General features: G+C 40.2%; 1 protein-coding gene across 6 annotated transcripts in view; it reads right to left on the minus strand.

Annotated features, from left to right (window-relative positions):
* Positions 1-23421, minus strand: part of FOXP1 (forkhead box P1) — a 497110-nt gene that overhangs the window by 251630 nt on the left and 222059 nt on the right. For 5 of the 6 annotated variants that reach the window (XM_075287502.1, XM_075287498.1, XM_075287500.1 and 2 more), the window contains one exon: positions 19842-19912. The gene's annotated coding sequence lies outside the window, so the exon portion shown is untranslated. Of the gene's footprint in view, positions 1-19841; positions 19913-20067; positions 20086-23421 lie in introns of those variants that run through there. The other variant, XM_075287499.1, reaches the window with a different exon arrangement.

A 23421-nucleotide genomic window follows, 5' to 3' on the forward strand; every position in this document is an offset into this window, starting at 1 on the left:
AAACAATATTTGGTAAAATATGCAGGAACCCTGCAGAAGGTCTACAGACATGTCATCCAGCCAACCAAGATCACAGTTTGAGAGTCCCAAGGGGACTTCCCTAGCTGGGCTTTAATATTCAGTTCTCTCTCTCTATATCTACCTTCTATCGGACCACCCAGAGGGTCTTCACAAGGAAAGGGTCTACTTTTTTAGAAGCCTCTCTCTATAGCCAGTTTCTACTTAGCTGCCCATAAGGAGTTTGGAAGTAGAGCTCTACTACTGGAAACACTCAGTATATCTACTTTCTATTGGGTCCCCATATGGAATTTGCAAATATGGGGTTCATTATTGGGTACCTTCTCTGTCTAGCGTCTTTTGAGTTGCCGTTGAGTCTTTACAAGGATGTGGTTTACTTTTGGGCACCCTCTATGTCCATTGTCTATTGGGTCACTCAGAATGACTTCAGGAGAATGGGGTTTACTATTGAATACCTTCTTTATGTCTACTGGGCCACTCATAATACCTTCAAAAGCATGGGGTCTACCATGGGGTGTACCTTCTTTATGTCCTATGTCTACTGGATCACCTTATATATCTTCACAATCATAGAGTCTACTTTTAGGTCTATAAAACCAATGTCTACTGTCTATTGGGTCAACCAATGGAATTTTATGAGGACAGAGTCTTAGTATTTGTGCTGTCTCATGGGCTGCTCCTAGTGTCTTCACAAAGATATCATCTGCCAAACGTCCCTACGTCTAAGGAGTCTTCACAAGCATATAGTCTAATGAATCACCCATGGGCATATCAATGTTCTTCAATTTGGCTGATTTCAGAAAACTCCTTGGTCAACCAGTGTTGTGTTCACGAGCACCATAAGAGGACTCTAGAAAACTCAACTCAGAATGCCTAAGTCTTTATGTACATTGACATTCAAAAGGGTTTTCTGGGTTTTATTTATTTGAGTCTGGAAATACTTGTTTGCCTCATCAGTTTTGTCTCATGGCCCATATGCTATACATGTGCATTCGATTGAAGACAGACTGCAGATGGACAAGAAAGTTGCTTGCCTGAATAATCCCTTACTCGGGATTAAGATATGGTTCACTGTTTGTGCAATGACTTGCCATTTTGTAAGTCAGAGACTGTTAACTTAGTAATAACCTAACAAGTTAGAGACTGTGAACATAAAATAACCTTGTAAGTAAGAGACTTAACTTAGTATAACCTTGTGAGAGAGACTGTTACTTTAGTATAACTTCATAAGTAAGAGACTGGTAACTTAGTACAATGTCGCAAGTAAGAGGCTGTTAACTTAGTATAATCTTGTAAGAGAGACTGTTAATTTAATATAACCTTGTGAGAGAGACTATTATCTTAGTATACCTTCATAAGTAAAAAGACTGGTAACTTAGTATAACCTTGTAAGTCAGAGACTGTTCACTTAGTATAACCTAACAAGTTAGAGACTGTTAAAATAAAATAACCTTGTAAGAGAGACTTAACTTAATAACACCTTGTGAGAGACTGTTACTTTAGTATAACTTCTTAAGTAAAAGACTGGTAACTAAGTACAATGTCGTAAGTAAGAGACTGTTAACTTAATATAATCTTGTAAGAGAGACTGTTAACTTAATATCACCTTGTTACCTTAGTATACCTTCATAAGTAAAAGACTGGTAACTTAGTATAACCTTGTAGGTAAGAGACTGTTATCTTAGTATAACTTCATAAGTAAGAGACTGTTAACTTAGTATAAATTACAAATTGGCAGTAAGAATGAAACGAGTTAAAGTGAACTGGAGGTGGAAATCCTGTTCGTCTTGACTCCAGATATTTCATTTCAGCGTCAGCGACAGCTCATTTTGCCTGTCAGTCTGGGGTTTAATTAGCTCGGTGATACGGATACATTTACAGGTATTTGATTTACAGGTATTTAATGATTTAAATAATTCCGTTCTCCTGTAGAATTCCAATATTAATCAGCAGTTAAAATCCTGGATTTGTCGCGAGCCATATTACAAAGATCCTCGCGGATTTATAGCTTTGTAAGGCTGCTGTAATATACTATCTAGACTGATACCTCAGAATAACAGCTTTGTACAGATCAAAACCGTTCTCCTGGCTCCCCGTATCTATACTTCGATACGTCTACCTTACCCGGAGATGTATGAAGACTCCATGCGGTTGGGATAGGGTCTAAACTCAGCACAGGAAACCAATTAGGTGGTCTTAAAGGTGTTGGCTGGTTCAGACAAAAACATTTCCTGATACCCCAATTAGAACATTCTGAGTTAAAGGGGTTTAGAACTGGGAACAAATTGGGGAAGATGGCCCATAGTGGGTTGAGAAAATCGAAAGAACCGGTACTGATCTCACTGATTCCCCACCACTACTATTCTGACTCTGCTTGGGTCCCTGTTGGTCGCCCCATCCTAAGCCCCAAATCTACAGGAATTGAATTCTCAGCCCATGAATGGTTGAGTTGGGTAAGTTCTCTGGCTGGGCCCTGGCTAAGTGGGCATATCCTGTTAAAACAGGGGCTAGTGTGGGCCCAGGCAGGCGCTTAGTGTTAAAGCAGGGGCTAGTGTGGACCCAGGCAACATCGGAATAAGAGTAGCTGGGAATTGGTGAGGCAAGGTATATTTTTTTAATCCACTCACTCCAATTTTTTACTACTCTAAGCCCCTTTAATAGAACAACCATCAACGTCCCTACAAAGCACACCTATAAGATACATATGTAGCCCATTGATTTCAATGCGTATTATGTAATTCCTCATCTCCCCAGTGGGGGCACTGCAGGAAATTTGAATACTTGCTGTCAGGGTCTACAGCAGATTGCAGTTGATCACTGGTGGTTCATGTTGTGGGATACTCTGATCACCATATCATCAGGTACACGTTTTTGTCAATTTATCAGAAACCAATGACCTCACTGGTCTGAAGAAGGAGCGCATTGTAAACCCAACATGAGTTACGATATTCACGTTATTAAAAGGATTGTTACAGATTACAAAAATTAGAAAACAGCGCCACACCTGTCCACTGGTTGTACATGGTATTGCAGCTCAGGCCCGGTCACTACAGGAGGGCCTGATCTGTACTGCCAGACACAACCCATAGAAGGGTATGGCACTGTTTGTGGAAGAACGCGTCCAGTTTTTATTTTAGTTCATACACTACTATAGAACTAAAACTTCTCCTGTAATGGATGAGGGCCAGAATTTTTCTTGGCAAAATTAAACAAATTAAAAAAAAAAAAAAAAGACTTTAAAAAATGGATGTTTGACGGTTTCCCCGCTCCCCCCCCCCCCCCAAAAAAAAATATTTTTCCTGGAGCCATTTACAGTAAACTATTTGATCAAAGTTTCTGCTGCTAAATAAATACATCGCAACACGTTATCGATCCCGACCAAAACAATCGTCATCGAAGCAAGTAGACAAAAATATTTACAAAAACAATAATGCCAAATTCTTCACAGTTTATTGTTTAGCTTACGGTCAATCTGTTTATTTTCTTCCACGCAAACCGCACGACAGGAAAAAAAAAAATACAAGAGAATAAAATATTTGTGCGAGATTCTATAGGAAAAAAAATCAAAAAAATTCAACCGGGCTCCATATGTCTTTTGTTTCGCAGTCAATATCTTGCGCGCGAACAGCAGTAATACAGACACCGAGGAGCGAGGAAAACGCAGTAACATAAACACTTATGGCATGTGGCTCTGCACATATAAATATGCCCTTCTCTTTAGGCAGCCGCTTTCAATAACAAAAAACACGATATTGTATATTTAGATGGAATTTTCGGCTTTTATGCTTTCACGCTCTCGCGGCGATTGTTTAAGACGTTCCATTTAGCGAAGAAAAAAAATAAACAGAAAATATATTAAAAATGCAAAAGATATTTAAAAAAACAAAAATTCTGATCTCGTAAACTGAGGGTTGTGTACAGAGATTCCCCCCCCCCCCATTTTGCTATAGTTATTGCTACCTATGGAAAATCGCGACCGCCACTGGATCTACTCAACTGGCCTGGGAGGTTTCAGAAGTAGCAATAAGGCATCAACCTTGGAGATGGATCATCTGATCTGTACAAAATTCTTGTTTTTTGGCTGTTTTTTTTTTTTTTTTTTTTGGCTTCTTCTTTTTTATTTCTAGGTTAAGGGTCCATTCACATGGAGGAATTTGGCGCTGATTCTGGCGCAGAATCAGCATCAGAATCAGCACTGAAAAAAAAAAAGACTCCCATTGACTTCAGAGGGTTCTGTGCGGAAAACGGAACCTATTGAGAGGTTTTTTTTCCAGCACTAATTCTGATGTGGATTTCGCAACAGAATCAGCGCCAAATTCCTCCGTGTGAATGGACCCTCAACACTAGTGAATGGTTAGTATGACATTAACTATATTTTTGTCCTTTCATGGAAGCTACAATGAGAATCTGTTATTCCTCCTGGAAATTTCTGAATATATTACCACTGGCTTTGTCGAAGGGGCAAATAATAAAATACTGACACTGTCCAATTGGACGTAGCGATGGGCGAACCTCACCCCTCGCAAAGCTTGCTGTGTAAATTCATTTGCTTGGACTACAGGAGCAGAGTAAAGCCAATTATTATACTCTGGGGTCTCCCCAACCCCAACTGGAGGCCAGGGAAGGGGTGGAAAAATAAAAAATAAAAAATTTGCTCACCTTTCTTGGGCATGACCACACCATCCTCTGATATTCCGTTTTTCTTTCTCAGATGTTCACCATCTTCTTCGGTCCCTTGGTCACATGACAGACACGTGTGTCAATAGGTTTTGATGCTACAGGGTCATAATATACACTATCAAAGCGTAATGACATTGATACCCACACAAAGGTCTCAGAGGTGACCAAGTACCAAATAAAGGGTAGACATCCCAAGAAGAAGATCAGGATGCCGTAAAATGTCATGGGGAATTTTTTGAATAAAATAGAAGAAAGCAGAGATGGCCAAAGCTCTGAAGATTTGTCTTGGGTTCAGATGGTTTGGCCCAAAGATTTGTTTGTTGTCGCGAAGCAGAAGTGCTATCGTTGTATAGGTAGAGACCGGGGGGGGGGGAACCTAATAAACAGTTACACACACCTTTCCTTACCTCTCCTGGGCATCCTCATGGCATTCAGAGCTCCCTAAGGGTCTGTCCAACATCTTCAGGCCTCCAGGGTGAGGTCACAGGCCCCAAGGTCATCAAGGAGTCCTATGAATGGGCGTCAATGGTCATATGGGGTGAGACAATATCATGATTTAATACAAGTGCCATGACCATGACTGCTGAAGCCCAATCACAAGCCTTAGCAGGGACCACGGGGCTCATGGTGTTACCCAAGAGGCCGGAAGTAGATCACGAAGATGGGCCAGATACTGTGGGGATGCCCAGGAGAGGGGAGGTAAGGAGCCTATAATATATGTTATATCTATATATGTTTCTGCACCTCCCCTAGGTCCTCACTTATTATACTCTGGACTCCGAAGAGACTCTAGAATGTAATAATTTCACTTCCGATTTGCGGCTGACGAGCCCCCAAATGTGTCAACTTTGTGACAAATCCAAAAACTTTTTGAAAAATGTGGTTCGAAACGGTTCACTCATCTCTAGAAGAAAGAAATAGAGGCCATCTTAACGCCGGCACATGGCAGGGTCTAGACAAGGTTTCCCGCTATACCACGGTATTGTGTCCTACGACTTCTACATATCAGGTGACTGTCATTATATATTCACACCAGATAGCGAACCTTGGCCAAAGTATTTAACAGGATCTTAAATTGTGACACAAAAGCTAAATATAGGGAAGAAGTTGTTACAAGGATCAGTGCCTTCACTTTACTGCAAGTTCAATACACATTGCTGAGTGGGATTGAATCTTTATGGTTTTAATGGCACTATTTAGTGACTTTGACAGCAGGAAAATCAATTAAGTATACAATATCACACTGTCATTTCAATTCAACACAGATAAAATTAAGTTAAATTCTTCTTCACTCCTGTACAAAGTTGGAGACGAGACGCGATGGGATTAACTCTTTCCAGGCACCGGGTTATGACAGTTCACATAAAACAAAAAGTACAAAATGTGATATAAAACCCAAACCAATTAGCCGGGGACGGGCGGAAGGGACAAAGTCATCTCCAAGTCAGTCTTATGGACTCTGGGGGTATACGGAAAGTTCAAGGTGACTTATAACAGCACTGACTACGTTAGAGAGGATCGGGATCCTCAGGACGCGACGCTACTAAGTCGTCTTCTTCCTGATATCAAAATATTTGGTGGTAATGTAAAGGAGAATTCTAGACAAAACTGCTAATTGTTTAAAAAAAATTAATTATAGGTAAGAAATATCCATAATTTTTCTGGAAAATAAGTCTCACTTGGGGTCACGAATGGTAAGAATCCTTGTATTGGGACGCTGCTTTATGTGATCTTAAATATTAATATTGTGAGACACAAGAACACTTACATCAGTTTGTTTCAGAGCTGAAATCTCACTCTATCCTTTGTTCTCTCAATGCATGCACTCAGTTGGCTCTGATGATTTACATCCTGGTCCTCACAATAGACACAGTACAGTAATCTGGTGAAAAAAAACAACAGTCCTACTCTACTATAAGAGCTCAGCTAAGCAACTCTATAGATGCCATCAGAACTATGAATGCAGCTCTGGAGTAAAATACAGTATAAAAGAGTTTGTAAATCAGGATCAGTTCAGCACAGCACAGAAGATCAGTCTGTAGGATGTATGGAAAATGTATATATTCAGTGACTGTATCAGCAGACCAGTGAGTGCAGCTCTGGATTATAATACAGGATGTAACTCAGGATCAGTACAGGATAAGTAATGTAATGTATGTACACAGTGACTGTACCAGCAGAATAGTGAGCGCAGCTCTGGAGTATAATACAGGATAAGTAATGTAATGTATGTACACAGTGACTGCACCAGCAGAATAGTGAGCGCAGCTCTACAGTATAATACAGGATAAGTAATGTAATGTATGTACACAGTGACTGTACCAGCAGAATAGTGAGCGCAGCTCTGGAGTATAATACAGGATAAATAATGTAATGTGTGTATACAGTGACTGTACCAGCAGAATAGTGAGCGCAGCTCTGGAGTATAATACAGGGTAAGTAATGTAATGTATGTACACAGTGACTGCACCAGCAGAATAGTGAGCGCAGCTCCGGAGTATAATACAGGATAAGTAATGTAATGTATGTACACAGTGACTGCACCAGCAGAATAGTGAGTGCAGCTCTGGAGTATAATACAGGATAAGTAATGTAATGTATGTACACAGTGACTGTACCAGCAGAATAGTGAGCGCAGCTCTGGAGTATAATACAGGATAAATAATGTAATGTATGTATACAGTGACTGCACCAGCAGAATAGTGAGTGCAGCTCTGGAGTATAATACAGGATAAGTAATGTAATGTATGCACACAGTGACTGCACCAGCAGAATAGTGAGCACAGCTCTGGAGTATAATACAGGATAAGTAATGTAATGTATGTACACAGTGACAGTACCAGCAGAATAGTGAGCGCAGCTCTGGAGTATAATACAGGATAAGTAATGTAATGTATGTACACAGTGACTGCACCAGCAGAATAGTGAGCACAGCTCTGGAGTATAATACAGGATAAGTAATGTAATGTATGTACACAGTGACAGTACCAGCAGAATAGTGAGCGCAGCTCTGGAGTATAATACAGGATAAGTAATGTAATGTATGTACACAGTGACTGCACCAGCAGAATAGTGATCGCAGCTCTGGAGTAAAATACAGGATGTAACTCAGGAGCAAGCGTGTTGATATAGTCAGTAGGAATAGCCGTCAGCTGAAAGACAGCTAGTGAAGGTTTATAAACACCTTAACTATGGTGGATTCCAAACAAGTGACAAAATATACAGAAAAATCACAAAAGAATAGAATTTTTCCCGTGGCTTTTGCTCGACCGTATCATACCAAGAAGAAGAATATCAACAATTTGTTCCCGGTTTAACATGTAAACATTTTTTTCCTATTGTATAACCCGACATAATGTCAGGAATTATGATTCATACAAAGGTACGCACAGCCCACACTCACACTGTCGCCCCACGGATGTATATGTTAATATTTAAAAAGATTCATAAATTTTATATACTTGGATTAAAATCTGAATGCTAATTTGGGTGATCAGGACGGGGAAAACCTTCGAAAAATTTACACACATCAATCCATGAAAGGAGGCCGAGCCAGAAAAGGAGCCGCAAATAAATAAATAATAGTCCTATAAAAAAAAATAGAAAAAAAAACATTTGTACAAAGTCGAGATATGTAACGTTAGCAGCGCTGGAACTAAAACCTTGTAGGCAGCCGAGTATTAAATATACATAAAATGCAAATTCATTTGCAAAAGACAGAAACAACAGCACAATGTCATTTATTTTAATGTGACACCAACCTTTATTCTGTGTTACTGCCAAAAAAACACATTCATTAGATACAGCACCAATCTGCAACATGTAAATAAATTGCATTCATTTCAAAAGATTTCATGGGTCACCAGGGATAACTAAAAAGGCAATTATATAAAGCTGATGCGGTTTTCAGAAACAAATGACATTTTCTGCTTCTAGGGGCTGGGTAATTTTGCTCGAGCGGAATTAGGAATTCTTCTCTTTTTAGGAAAAGGCAAAGAAAGGATTGGAGCGCTCGCTTAGAAAATGCAAGGCTCACAATTTCTTGGAGTAAATTAGCAAAAACTGCACAATGTCTCCAGGTAGGGCGGATTCATGGTCCTTTGTAGGAAGTAGGGGTGAATGTGGGGGGGACGGAGGGGAGCAAAAATACCCCAGAAATTAAAATAAATGGTAATATCAGCTAGATCTCTATTGGCTATATATAAAGACTTAGGTTGATATTGGGCAATATGAACCGGGGGGTTTAGAGTCACGTATAGACCTGCAGGAACGATATGCGTGCTGCATAAAAATAAATAATAAATTAAAAAAAAAAAAAAGCAAAAACAAGGGTTTATACTTGCTTAAGGAGTAGGGTTGAGCGACTGGGATCGGGAAAGATCGGAATCCCGATCAGCAATCGAGCAAATCTCACGATCGGGCCACCATTTGGTAGAAATCCCAGTTTTCGTCTATATGCAAATGAGTTCTCTCACAGCACAGGGGGCGGGTCTCAACACTCATACAGCACTGGGGGTGTCCCCAATACTCTCCAGAGAACTCTCCAGCGCCGCCTCCATCTTCTTCAGGAACGGCCTCTCTGTGAGTCTTCTCCGGAGCTGGGTTTCAATCTTCCCGGCCTCGGGCCTAGCCGACTGCGCATGCCCGGGCCACAAGAAAATGGGCACTAATACAGTAAGGTGGTATAAGCGGCCATTTTTTGCTGTGAGAGAACTCATTCGCATAAAGATGAAAACCGGGATTTCTACCAAACGGCGGCGCGGAAAAGACATCTAAAGGTAGGAGAACAATAGCCTGTCTTAAGGCTATTCCTACGTGTGATCGAGAAAAAAAAATGTAATTTTAATGATGGAATCCTTTTAAAGAGAAACTTCTACCAACTCCATCTCTTTGGAGGCCAGCACAGTTAGAATATTTTCTCTAGCCCCCGCCACTCCTGAGCAATCGGTGCTGTTAGTTTCAGTATATAGTTTGCTAACTAACCTCTCTCCTGTCAGGTGGGCGGTCCTGGACTGGAGACACAGGGACCGCCCTCTTAACAGGAGAGAGCCTGATAAACTAATAGCACCAATTACTCAGGAATGGTGGGGTTAGAGAAAAACTTGGTGGATCATTATCTATTGAACGATGCAAAGAGCAGGAGTTGGTGGAGGTAATGAAAGGTCCTCTTTAAGAGATACACAGCTCTCTACAGAAAGGAACCCTTTAAGAGTTACTGATCCATTGCAGGCAGAGGATTCACGGTCTGGCTACAATAGCAATCTCCATGTCGAGGAAGAGGCAGAAGGAGCCGCGTCTTGGTGATACCTGTAAGAGAGCCCGAGGGCTCTGCAGCTTATCACAATGTTTAAGCGCCATTCAGAAGCCTGCAAAGTACATTACTGCAAGTAACAGCTCATGAAAAATACAGTGAAAAACTGCTAGTGGCAGAAACACTTAACTTCCTTGTTAGCAACCTCTCTCATGTGGCACTTTAACACCGAAAAGTTGTTTATTATGTTCCGTGCCAGGCAAAACTGATTAAATGGGGCTCTTAAGAATCAAAGCGTTATAAATTCATGGAAATACAGCGAGCAATAAATTCTGCGGAATTAAAAGCTTAGCGCGCTTCTATTAGTGATTTAGGGTGTTTGCATTGTTAATACTGATCTGTAGCAATGCTATTCTGCTAGAACAAGAGCGCCCGGCAATTTGTGCACCGGCGCAGCCCGTCAACGTGGCGAATTCTATCGCGTAGACCCGGGCGCCGGTACACAGGGAGAAGATTGCTTGTTTATTCATAAGAAACAAAAAGGAAACAGAGCGTCTCTAAGGATAATACATTGCAGGCTAATGTTGAAATTGAGGTTCTGAAATCCTGACTGTATTACAAAGGTATTAGAAAGGAACGGTGAGCGGAGGAACAATCAAAATATTAGGCAGAACTCCTGTAATCTGGTATTAATATGATATGGTGCCAGATTACCAAATGCTCTGGATTACTGGATGGAAACAGCGGCATAGTAAGTAAACCAGGGTCCCGCTATACCATGACTGACAGCCAGGGGCAAGAGCAGAGCGAGGAAAGATCAGGATTATGTTGTTCTCCATAATACTATAATATAGTAATACACACAGTGATGTCACAGTACAGGGATAATACACACAGTGATGTCACAGTACAGAGATAATACACACAATGATATCACAGTACAGGATAATACACACAGTGATGTCACAGTACAGGGATAATACACACAGTGATATCACAGTACAGAATAATACACACAGTGATGTCACAGTACAGGGATAATACACACAGTGATGTCACAGTACAGGGATAATACACACAGTGATGTCACAGTACAGAGATAATACACACAGTGATGTCACAGTACAGAGATAATACACACAGTGATGTCACAGTACAGGATAATACACACAGTGATGTCACAGTACAGAGATAATACACACAGTGATGTCACAGTACAGGATAATACACACAGTGATGTCACAGTACAGAGATAATACACACAGTGATGTCACAGTACAGGATAATACACACAGTGATGTCACAGTACAGGATAATACACACAGTGATGTCACAGTACAGGGATAATACACACAGTGATGTCACAGTACAGAGATAATACACACAGTGATGTCACAGTACAGAGATAATACACACAGTGATGTCACAGTACAGGGATAATACACACAGTGATGTCACAGTACAGGATAGTACACACAATGATATCACAGTACAGAGATAATACACACAGTGATGTCACAGTACAGAGATAATACACACAGTGATGTCACAGTACAGAGATAATACACAGTGATGTCACAGTACAGGATAATACACACAGTGATGTCACAGTACAGAGATAATACACACAGTGATGTCACAGTACAGGGATAATACACACTGTGATGTCACAGTACAGGGATAATACACACAGTGATGTCACAGTACAGGGATAATACACACAGTGATGTCACAGTACAGGATAATACACACAGTGATGTCACAGTACAGAGATAATACACACAGTGATGTCACAGTACAGGGATAATACACACAGTGATGTCACAGTACAGAGATAATACACAGTGATGTCACAGTACAGAGATAATACACACAGTGATGTCACAGTACAGGATAATACACACAGTGATGTCACAGTACAGGATAATACACACAGTAATGTCACAGTACAGAGATAATACACACAGTGATGTCACAGTACAGGATAATACACACAGTGATGTCACAGTACAGGATAATACACACAGTGATGTCACAGTACAGAGATAATACACACAGTGATGTCACCGTAGAGGGATAATACACACAGTGATGTCACAGTACAGGATAATACACACAGTGATGTCACAGTACAGAGATAATACACACAGTGATGTCACAGTAGAGGGATAATACACACAGTGATGTCACAGTACAGAAATAATACACACAGTGATGTCACAGTACAGGGATAATACACACAGTGATGTCACAGTACAAGATAATACACACAGTGATGTCACAGTAGAGGGATAATACACACAGTGATGTCACAGTACAGAGATAATACACACAGTGATGTCACAGTACAGGGATAATACACACAGTGATGTCAAAGTACAGAGATAATACACACAGTGATGTCACAGTACAGGGATAATACACACAGTGATGTCACAGTACAGAGATAATACACAGTGATGTCACAGTACAGAGATAATACACACAGTGATGTCACAGTACAGGATAATACACACAGTGATGTCACAGTACAGGATAATACACACAGTGATGTCACAGTACAGAGATAATACACACAGTGATGTCACAGTAGAGGGATAATACACACAGTGATGTCACAGTACAGGATAATACACACAGTGATGTCACAGTACAGGGATAATACGCACAGTGATGTCACAGTACAGGATAATACACACAGTGATGTCACAGTACAGGGATAATACACACAGTGATGTCACAGTACAGGATAATACACACAGTGATGTCACAGTACAGGGATAATACACACAGTGATGTCACAGTACAGGATAATACACACAGTGATGTCACAGTACAGGGATAATACACACAGTGATGTCACAGTACAGGATAATACACACAGTGATGTCACAGTACAGGGATAATACACACAGTGATGTCATAATACTGCACAATGATGTCACAGTATAGCCATAATGAACAATGTCAAAGTCCAAGATAATGCACGCAGTGATGTTAGAATAATAGGATAACACCTACAGTGATGTGACGGTACTGAGATAATACATACCATGTTATCATATGTCAGGTTATGTACATTAAAAAAATATAAATGTCTAAACTGTGAATACCAACCTTACAAGCTACTAATAAAACTGCCACTAGTGTGTATAGGAGAGGGAATTTCGGCTATAATGATGAGCACCATTTTTGCTGCCCTTGCCCCAAATGCCCCTCTCAGGTGCACAGTCCAGATTCTGGGACAGTCACATGATAAGCGGGATTATTGGAACATAGGATTTACAGGTGTTTCTTGTTGTACCCCCACTAATACGTGTTACTGTACCCTTACATTGTGAGCCCTACTGGTATTCTTGTTCGGCACTATCCCAGGGTTGCCGCACTCTTTTCGGGATGGACAATCACTCCTAGCAGCACCTCCCCCACATCCCAGGCAATATTTCCTCTCTGCGGTTTAGCCCATGACAAACTCTTCCCATAAAGTCGTCTGAGACGACCACATTCATTTATGCAAACCATTTTTTCCTCTTTTTTAATTAACTCGGAATGTTTTAATCGATATATTACTTCTCCGTCCTCCATGTTTTTGTAAGATTACATATTTCACCCCTTTCAGATGTTTAACAACTTCATCACGGACGGCCAAAATGTTCAGATTCATTCCCCTAAAAGAGCAAATTTTATCATAAAATTTTTACTGGACATCACCAGATTGTAACGACGCGGTCATGAAGAAAAAGAGAAGCTGTGACAGTGCGGTCACCTTAGTCCGCCAGGTGTATGACGGGATTAGGGCGCGACTACGTGATCGATAGTTTAACAGACATCAAGTTGGGCCATTAATATGGAGGCAAAAAGGGCAACTCCATCTATAATTCAGTCAATTGACTTACCCATAATCCTCTGCCTGTTAAAGGGAGTCTGTCACCAGAGCCCAGCACATCTCCCCAGCCCCAAAGGTAGCTAGTAGAGATGAGCGAACACTGTTCGGATAAGCCGTTCCGAACAGCACGCTCCCATAGAAATGAATGGAAGCAGCCGGCACGGCGACCGGCCGCCGGCAAAGTGTACGTGCCAGGTGCTTCCATTCATTTCTATGGGAGCGTGCTGTTCGGAACGGCTGATCCGAACAGTGTTCGCTCATCTCTAGTAGCTAGAGATTGATCCAGGTGACCTGAATCGGAATGAAAAAATCATACTTTTTTGGATTTCTAGTCCAACCACAGAGTCATTGGTAACAAAGGACTGGTAGGAAATATCTTCAGGATTGGGGGGGCCAAGTTGGCAAAGGCTGAATCATACAGGTCTATGGGAACAAACAATCCTCTGTCCCAAGTGAAAGAAAGCCTAATACATCTCTGCCAACACTGATGGGCGCAGGGTGCCCACATGATCTTTAATATTCAGAAATTCTCATTATTATTTATTCTGTATTGTACATTTAGTAGGCCAAGCAGAAAAATACAGGGGGGTCGTATATACAGCTTATTCCAAAATAACACCAAAGATTATTTCCATAATTCCAATTCCACTAGCACCATTCTGACACAAGTGATGGTTCTTCATGATGGATGGTAAATGGATAGCGGGTTTCCAAATAACAATGCACCTCTATCGGGATCAATCAGAACAGGGTCATACAATGGCCAAATAACCACCAACAACGCAAGTCAAAAAGTCCCATAGTGAATACTGGAGCCGAGAGTGAACAAAACATGTAGATAATCCATATACAACTTCCATATAATACAACAATAATGGACGTCCATGAAAGTGAATGGTCAGACTAAGCAGAGGGTTTGTCATTACAGTAAGAATGTTCTTCCACAAGATTATACCCCAAGTAAATGCAACAACTACTGCACTGCCTGTATACAGAGATGAATATAGGAACATAGATAGATCGATAGATCAATATTATATACATGTGTATATAAAGTGTATAATATGTATGTATTGTGAGACAGACGGAGAGATATAGATAAAGAGAAAGAGATAATATATACAACAATCGATAGATGATAAATAGATAGATAGATAGATAGATAGATAGATAGGGGAGAGATAGATAGGGGAGAGATAGATAGATAGATAGATAGATAGATAGATAGATAGATAGATAGATGGATAGAATCAGTTCAGAGTCACATTTCATTCTTAAGGGGTCCAAAAAAATAAAATTCCATCATCTTACATTTTTTTTTGGGTTCTATACAAAAACTGTCAACAACTATTGCAGAAAATGACATTACTATGGTTCGGTTTTGAAATACATTTTTTCAACGGACATTAGGAAAAAAGTATCATGACACATTTTTCCACCCAATGACTTCAGGTTTTGTTTTGTCTTGTGTTTTTCTCTTTTTTATGTGATAAAAAACAGATTGAGCAACTGATATAAAATCATATCATTTCAGTCTGGAGATGTAGGAAACAACAACAACAACAAAAAAAGTAAATTATGAACTTGGCTGAACCCAGTTAAGTCTAGACAGACGAAAACATAGATAGACAGATAAATACATAGATAGTTGGATGGATAGAGATAGATAGATAGATAGATAGATAGATAGATAGATAGATAGATAGATAGTATCCATGGAATGGTCACATAAAATACTATCTATTGATCGATCTACAGCACCCCTTCCTCTATTATTGATCTGTCTATCTCTCCCCATTATCTATATCTTCCCATACCTCACCTCCTATCTATCTATCTGGGAAAGACAGACATGTAAATAATAGAGGGAGGTGCGATAGATAGATAAATAGATAGATAGATAGATAGATCTGAGGTGTGGGAAGATTTAGATAATGGGAAGAGATAGACAGATCAATAATAGAGAAGCGGGTGCTGTAGATCGATCAATAGATAGTATTTTATGTGACCATTCCATGGATGCTATACATAGATAGAAATAGATAGTAAACAATACAATGACAGAGAGGCAGAAAAAAAACATACAGCCAATTAGATAACTGATGGTAAATAGAGTATATAGATACAGATGATAGAAAGATGATTAGATGGATAGATGAACAGACAGAGGGACAGAAAAACAGATGGATAATTAGACAGACAGATGATAGATTATATAGATACACATGATGAAAAGACGATTAGATAGTTAGACAGGCAGACAAGATGCAAGTGAAACAGACACATAATAAAATGGATAGATAGATAGATGATAAATGGAGGATTAGATAGGTAGCTAGATAGATAGATAGTAATAGATAGATAAATAGGAGATAGATAGATAGATAGATAGATAGATGATTAGATAGATAATTAGATAGATAGATAGATAGATAGATAGATAGATGACTAGATAGATATGAGATATATAGATATATTATAGATAGATAGAACATAGATAGATAGATAGATAGATAGATAGATAGGAGATAGATAGATAGATAGATAGATAGATGATTAGATAGATAATTAGATAGATAGATGACTAGATAGATAGATATGAGATAGATAGATAGATATTATAGATAGATAGAACATAGATAGATAGATAGATAGATAGATAGATAGATAGATAGATAGATAGATAGAGATAGATTATAGATAGATAGATGATTAGATAGATAATTAGATAGATAGACTAGATAGATAGATATGAGATAGATAGATAGATAGATTATAGATAGATAGAACATAGATAGATAGATAGATAGATAGATAGATAGATAGATAGAGATTATAGATAGATAGATGATTAGATAGATAATTAGATAGATAGATAGATGACTAGATAGATAGATATGAGATAGATAGATAGATAGATAGATAGATAGATAGATAGATAGATAGATGGATAGGGAGATAGATAGATAGATAGATTATAGATAGATAATTAGATAAATAGATAGATAATAGATAGATAGAACATAGATAGAGATAGATTATAGATAGATAGATAATTAGATAGATAATTAGATAGATAGACTAGATAGATAGATATGAGATAGATAGATAGATTATAGATAGATAGAACATAGATAGATAGATATAGATTATAGATAGATAGATATAGATTATAGATAGATAGATAGATAGATAGATAGATAGATAGATGATTAGATAGATAATTAGATAGATAGATAGACTAGATAGATAGATATGAGATAGATGATAGATAGATAGATAGATAGATAGATAGATAGATAGATAGATAGATAGGTAGGAGATAGATAGATAGATAGATAGATAGATAGATAGATAGATAGATAGATGATTAGATAGATAATTAGATAGATAGATAGACTAGATAGATAGATATGAGATAGATGATAGATAGATAGATAGATAGATAGATAGGAGATAGATAGATAGATAGATAGATAGATAGATAGATAGATAGGAGATAGATAGATAGATAGATAGATAGATAGGAGATAGATAGATAGATAGATAGATAGATAGATAATAGATAGATAATTAGATATGTAACAGATCGACAAATAAAAAGATAGATAAAGATATAGATGGATAGAAAAAAAAATCTATAACACGCAGGGTTAAGAAGTGACACTATGGAGCGGCGATCACATTTAGATTCAATTAGCCATGTTGTGTTCTTACAAGGTCAGGGGGGGCAGTAATGAGCGCTGACATCACATGGCACTGCTGTGACTGGCTGACGCTGACATCACGGTTGCCATGGTGTTTAAAGAACTGTTAATTTTTGAACAGGGCGATTATGAGTCTGGAGATGAGCATCAGGCGGTGACACTCCGATACAACAGCACGGCTAGGCGCTACTCTCTTCAGGAATGTCTGTCTCATGGCACGTTAGCACCCGGGGGCCATTTCCATGGCGCTGCTTACAAGGCGATGAGGCGAGCGTGCATTGCTTGTAGAACACAAACCTTATTAATACCGCCATAAAGACGTTCTCTACGCTAGTACATCTAGTACACAGTGCTAGGAATTAATGAATGCTCAGTGTTTCATCTCACAAGGAGAGGAGCCAACACTGGAATAGGAACGTAGGAGGGTCCTCCGCCTTGGTGGTACCCATAGGAGAAGGACCAAGGTAGACAAACCTTCAGCCACTCCCATGAGATATGGGTGACATTATACAACACTGTATGGAAGGTGCAATCTGCCATGGCATGCCAGTACCAAGGAAGTGTAACCATGATGGAGTGACCATGTGAACCTCCGAGATTCTGGTGTGGCAAGAATAACAAGACTGAGATATGGAACCAGTTACAATCCTTTACAATTGAGATCAGTCTTGGTCTGACCACTGACACCTCCAAGATCCTGGTCAAAATATCAAACGCGTTGGTCGAGTGATCTCTACTGATCACAATTTTGTGACCTATCACTATGTATTGTGGACAGAAGTCTGTAGATATCACAACCCTAGAAACTATACATGGATGGTGGAAACTATGTATCCTTATACACGTTTAGCCAAATTCTTCATATAGACATTTTATGGGACTAATTTGATCCCATCACATTAACTAATTATATAGATTGTCCAGGATTTGAAAAACAAGATTGCTTTGGGCCAAAACCAGCACCATAGATGTCAACAGATTGTCTGCAGTATTGGCAGCTCAGCCATATTCACTTCAAAGGAGTTGAATTGCCATGCCAGACACAAGCCATGGACAGGGGGCAGCTATGTGTTCCTAATCTTGCACAACCCATTTAAAACGGTATTCCCATGTCATATGGTGAAGGGATATGTCTAGAATATGCCACCATTTTATATTGGGGGTCTGTACTTTAAGGCATTGCGCTACAGTCCCCTTTTCAGCTTGAGCAACCAAACCCACCGACTTCAATGGAACCAAGGTTGAGCATTTTTCAGCTGTGTATAGCATTCCCATAAAGTGATGTGCTAACTCTGGTTTCTGGCCAGAGCTATACTGGCTGACCTAGATGTATACAGAAAAAATGGATGTGTACAGGTACCCAACTCGAGAACCCAGCCCTGCAGATAGATAGGTTAGGGTCATCTGAAATAAATTGTCTTTTCCCCTTGCAAATGTCTTTCTCCAATACCAAAATATTGCTGGTTTTTTTTCAATATGCTAAGAAGTTCTTTGGAGCAATGAGGCTGTGAGGACAAAGGGGTGAGTGGCAATACATTCATTGCTCCAAGGAACTTGGCAATAAAGGAGTGGAAACCACCATTTGATTTAGGTGACCCTAACCCATCTGTCTGCAAGGCTGGGACATGATGTTAAAGAGGACCTGTACTGCTACAAATGCGGTTTTATATACCACTAGAAAGCCAACAGTGCACTGAATTCACCGCACTGCCACCTTTCCTGTTATGTGTCCCCGGGCTGGAGATATCAGTGCCGTTAATTTCAGTACCGATCTCTGCCCACTGTCAGAAGGGCATTCCTGACAGTCAAGCTGGGCTGTGAGGAACATCCCCCCTGCCCAAAAGTACTCGTCCATAGCCCTGTACAATCAGAGAAGGCCGCGTTCCTTACCGCCCAGTGATGACCCCCCCTCCAGTATAATTCTATGGACAAGTACTGTCAGGAGGGGCGTTCCTCACAGCCCGGCTAGACTGTCAGAAATGCCCTTCTGACAGTGGGCAGACATCGGTGCCGTTATATCTCCAGCCCAGGGGCACATAATGGGAAAGCCGAGAGTGTGTTGAATTCAGCGCCCTGTTGACTTTCTGGCGGTATATAAAACCGCATCTGCAGGAGGACATGAAAGGTCCTCTTTAAGATCTGACAAGACTAATAAAAGGGAAAGGGTTGAACTTTTTGAAAACTGGAAAGGAAATCTGCAGCCTCAGCGGCGTATATCTAAAACCTGCCCCATTCATATCCAAAAACACCCAAAAAGATGAGCGCCAGCTGAAGACAATGACAATAAGAATAGATTTACCTGATAGAAGTAGCTGGCTCTGCAAAGCAATCTTCACTCACAACCAACCAAAAAGGGTCACTCTCTTTACCCTGGAGACAAAAAGACAAAAAAAAAAAAAAAAAAAAGAGAAGACATGAATTGAGCAGAAATACACGAGGAGTGCAGGCGGGCACGTCGGCGGCATTGTCATTGGCATCACATTGGGCATGAGCAAACATAAGTAAATAAAATAATGAAAACAAACACAAATGAATCCAATTGTGCCTAATGGTGAATGACACGCAGAGAGTTAATAAAAACAATATGTCACCGGACAGTTGCTTATTAGAGATGAGCGAACAGTGTTCTATCGAACTCATGTTCGATCGGATATTAGGCTGTTCGGCATGTTCGAATCGAATCGAACACCGCGTGGTAAAGTGCGCCATTACTCGATTCCCCTCCCACCTTCCCTGGCGCCTTTTTTGCTCCAATAACAGCGCAGGGTAGGTGGGACAGGAACTACGACACCGGTGACGTTGAAAAAAGTAGGCAAAACCCATTGGCTGCCGAAAACATGTGACCTCTAATTTAAAAGAACAGCGCCGCCCAGCTTCGCGTCATTCTGAGCTTGCAATTCACCGAGGACGGAGGTTTCCGTCCAGTTAGCTAGGGGTTAGATTCTGGGTAGGCAGGGACAGGCTAGGATAGGAAGGAGAAGACAACCAACAGCTCTTATAAGAGCTAAATTCCAGGGAGAAGCTTGTCAGTGTAACGTGGCACTGACGGGCTCAATCGCCGCAACCCAGCTTTCCCAGGATCCTGAATGGAATACACTGTCAGTGTATTCCCGTATACCCGATATATACCCCCGATACCCGTTCCAACGGTGTGCCCCCCCACCTTCACCCCAGAAATACCCTGCAAGTCCCCTAGCAATAGAATTGGGGCTATATACACCCACTATTTTTGCTACTGCCATATAGTGCCATTGTCTCACTGGGAATTCAAAGAATATATTGGGCTTACATATAACTTCAATTCCAGGGAGAAGCTTGTCAGTGTAACGTGGCACTGACGGGCTCAATCGCCGCAACCCAGCTTTCCCAGGATCCTGAATGGAACACACTGACAGTGTATTCCCGTATACCCCATATATACACCCCAAATCCCCGTTCCAACGGTGTGCCCCCCCACCTTCACCTCAGAAATACCCTGCAAGTCCCCTAGCAATAGAATTGGGGCTATATACACCCACAATTTTTGCTACTGGTATACAGTGCCATTGTCTCACTGGGAATTCAAAGAATATATGGGGGTTATGTGCACCCACAATTTTTAATACTGCTATACAGTGCCATTGTCTGACTGGGAATTCAAAGAATATATGGGGGTTATGTGCACCCACAATTTTTAATACTGGTATATAGTGCCATTGTCTGACTGGGAATTCAAAGAATATATGGGGGTTACGTGCACCCACAATTTTTAATACTGCTATACAGTGCCATTGTCTGACTGGGAATTCAAAGAATATATGGGGGTTATGTGCACCCACAATTTTTACTACTGGTATACAGTGCCATTGTCTGACTGGGAATTCAAAGAATATATTGGGGTGACGTGCACCCACAATTTTTGCTACTGCTATACAGTTCCATTGTCTCACTGGGAATTCAAAGAATATATGGGGGTTATGTGCACCCACAATTTTTAATACTGGTATACAGTGCCATTGTCTGACTGGGAATTCAAAGAATATATGGGGGTTATGTGCACCCACAATTTTTAATACTGGTATACAGTGCCATTGTCTGACTGGGAATTCAAAGAATATATGGGGGTTATGTGCACCCACAATTTTTAATACTGGTATACAGTGCCATTGTCTGACTGGGAATTCAAAGAATATATGGGGGTTACGTGCACCCACAATTTTTAATACTGCTATACAGTGCCATTGTCTGACTGGGAATTCAAAGAATATATGGGGGTTACGTGCACCCACAATTTTTAATACTGGTATACAGTGCCATTGTCTGACTGGGAATTCAAAGAATATATGGGGGTTATGTGCACCCACAATTTTTAATACTGGTATACAGTGCCATTGTCTGACTGGGAATTCAAAGAATATATGGGGGTTATGTGCACCCACAATTTTTAATACTGGTATACAGTGCCATTGTCTGACTGGGAATTCAAAGAATATATGGGGGTTATGTGCACCCACAATTTTTACTACTGGTATACAGTGCCATTGTCTAACTGGGAATTCAAAGAATATATTGGGGTGACGTGCACCCACAATTTTTGCTACTGCTATACAGTTCCATTGTCTCACTGGGAATTCAAAGAATATATGGGGGTTATGTGCACCCACAATTTTTAATACTGGTATACAGTGCCATTGTCTGACTGGGAATTCAAAGAATATATGGGGGTTATGTGCACCCACAATTTTTAATACTGGTATACAGTGCCATTGTCTGACTGGGAATTCAAAGAATATATGGGGGTTATGTGCACCCACAATTTTTACTACTGGTATACAGTGCCATTGTCTAACTGGGAATTCAAAGAATATATTGGGGTGACGTGCACCCACAATTTTTGCTACTGCTATACAGTTCCATTGTCTCACTGGGAATTCAAAGAATATATGGGGGTTATGTGCACCCACAATTTTTAATACTGGTATACAGTGCCATTGTCTGACTGGGAATTCAAAGAATATATGGGGGTTATGTGCACCCACAATTTTTACTACTGGTATACAGTGCCATTGTCTGACTGGGAATTCAAAGAATATATGGGGGTTATGTGCACCCACAATTTTTAATACTGGTATACAGTGCCATTGTCTGACTGGGAATTCAAAGAATATATGGGGGTTACGTGCACCCACAATTTTTAATACTGCTATACAGTGCCATTGTCTGACTGGGAATTCAAAGAATATATGGGGGTTACGTGCACCCACAATTTTTAATACTGGTATACAGTGCCATTGTCTGACTGGGAATTCAAAGAATATATGGGGGTTATGTGCACCCACAATTTTTAATACTGGTATACAGTGCCATTGTCTGACTGGGAATTCAAAGAATATATGGGGGTTATGTGCACCCACAATTTTTACTACTGGTATACAGTGCCATTGTCTAACTGGGAATTCAAAGAATATATTGGGGTGACGTGCACCCACAATTTTTGCTACTGCTATACAGTTCCATTGTCTGACTGGGAATTCAAAGAATATATGGGGGTTATGTGCACCCACAATTTTTACTACTGGTATACAGTGCCATTGTCTGACTGGGAATTCAAAGAATATATGGGGGTTATGTGCACCCACAATTTTTACTACTGGTATACAGTGCCATTGTCTAACTGGGAATTCAAAGAATATATTGGGGTGACGTGCACCCACAATTTTTGCTACTGCTATACAGTTCCATTGTCTGACTGGGAATTCAAAGAATATATGGGGGTTATGTGCACCCACAATTTTTACTACTGGTATACAGTGCCATTGTCTGACTGGGAATTCAAAGAATATATGGGGGTTATGTGCACCCACAATTTTTAATACTGGTATACAGTGCCATTGTCTGAC

This window comes from Leptodactylus fuscus, chromosome 9 (assembly GCF_031893055.1).
Source record: "Leptodactylus fuscus isolate aLepFus1 chromosome 9, aLepFus1.hap2, whole genome shotgun sequence".
NCBI lineage: Eukaryota > Metazoa > Chordata > Amphibia > Anura > Leptodactylidae > Leptodactylus > Leptodactylus fuscus.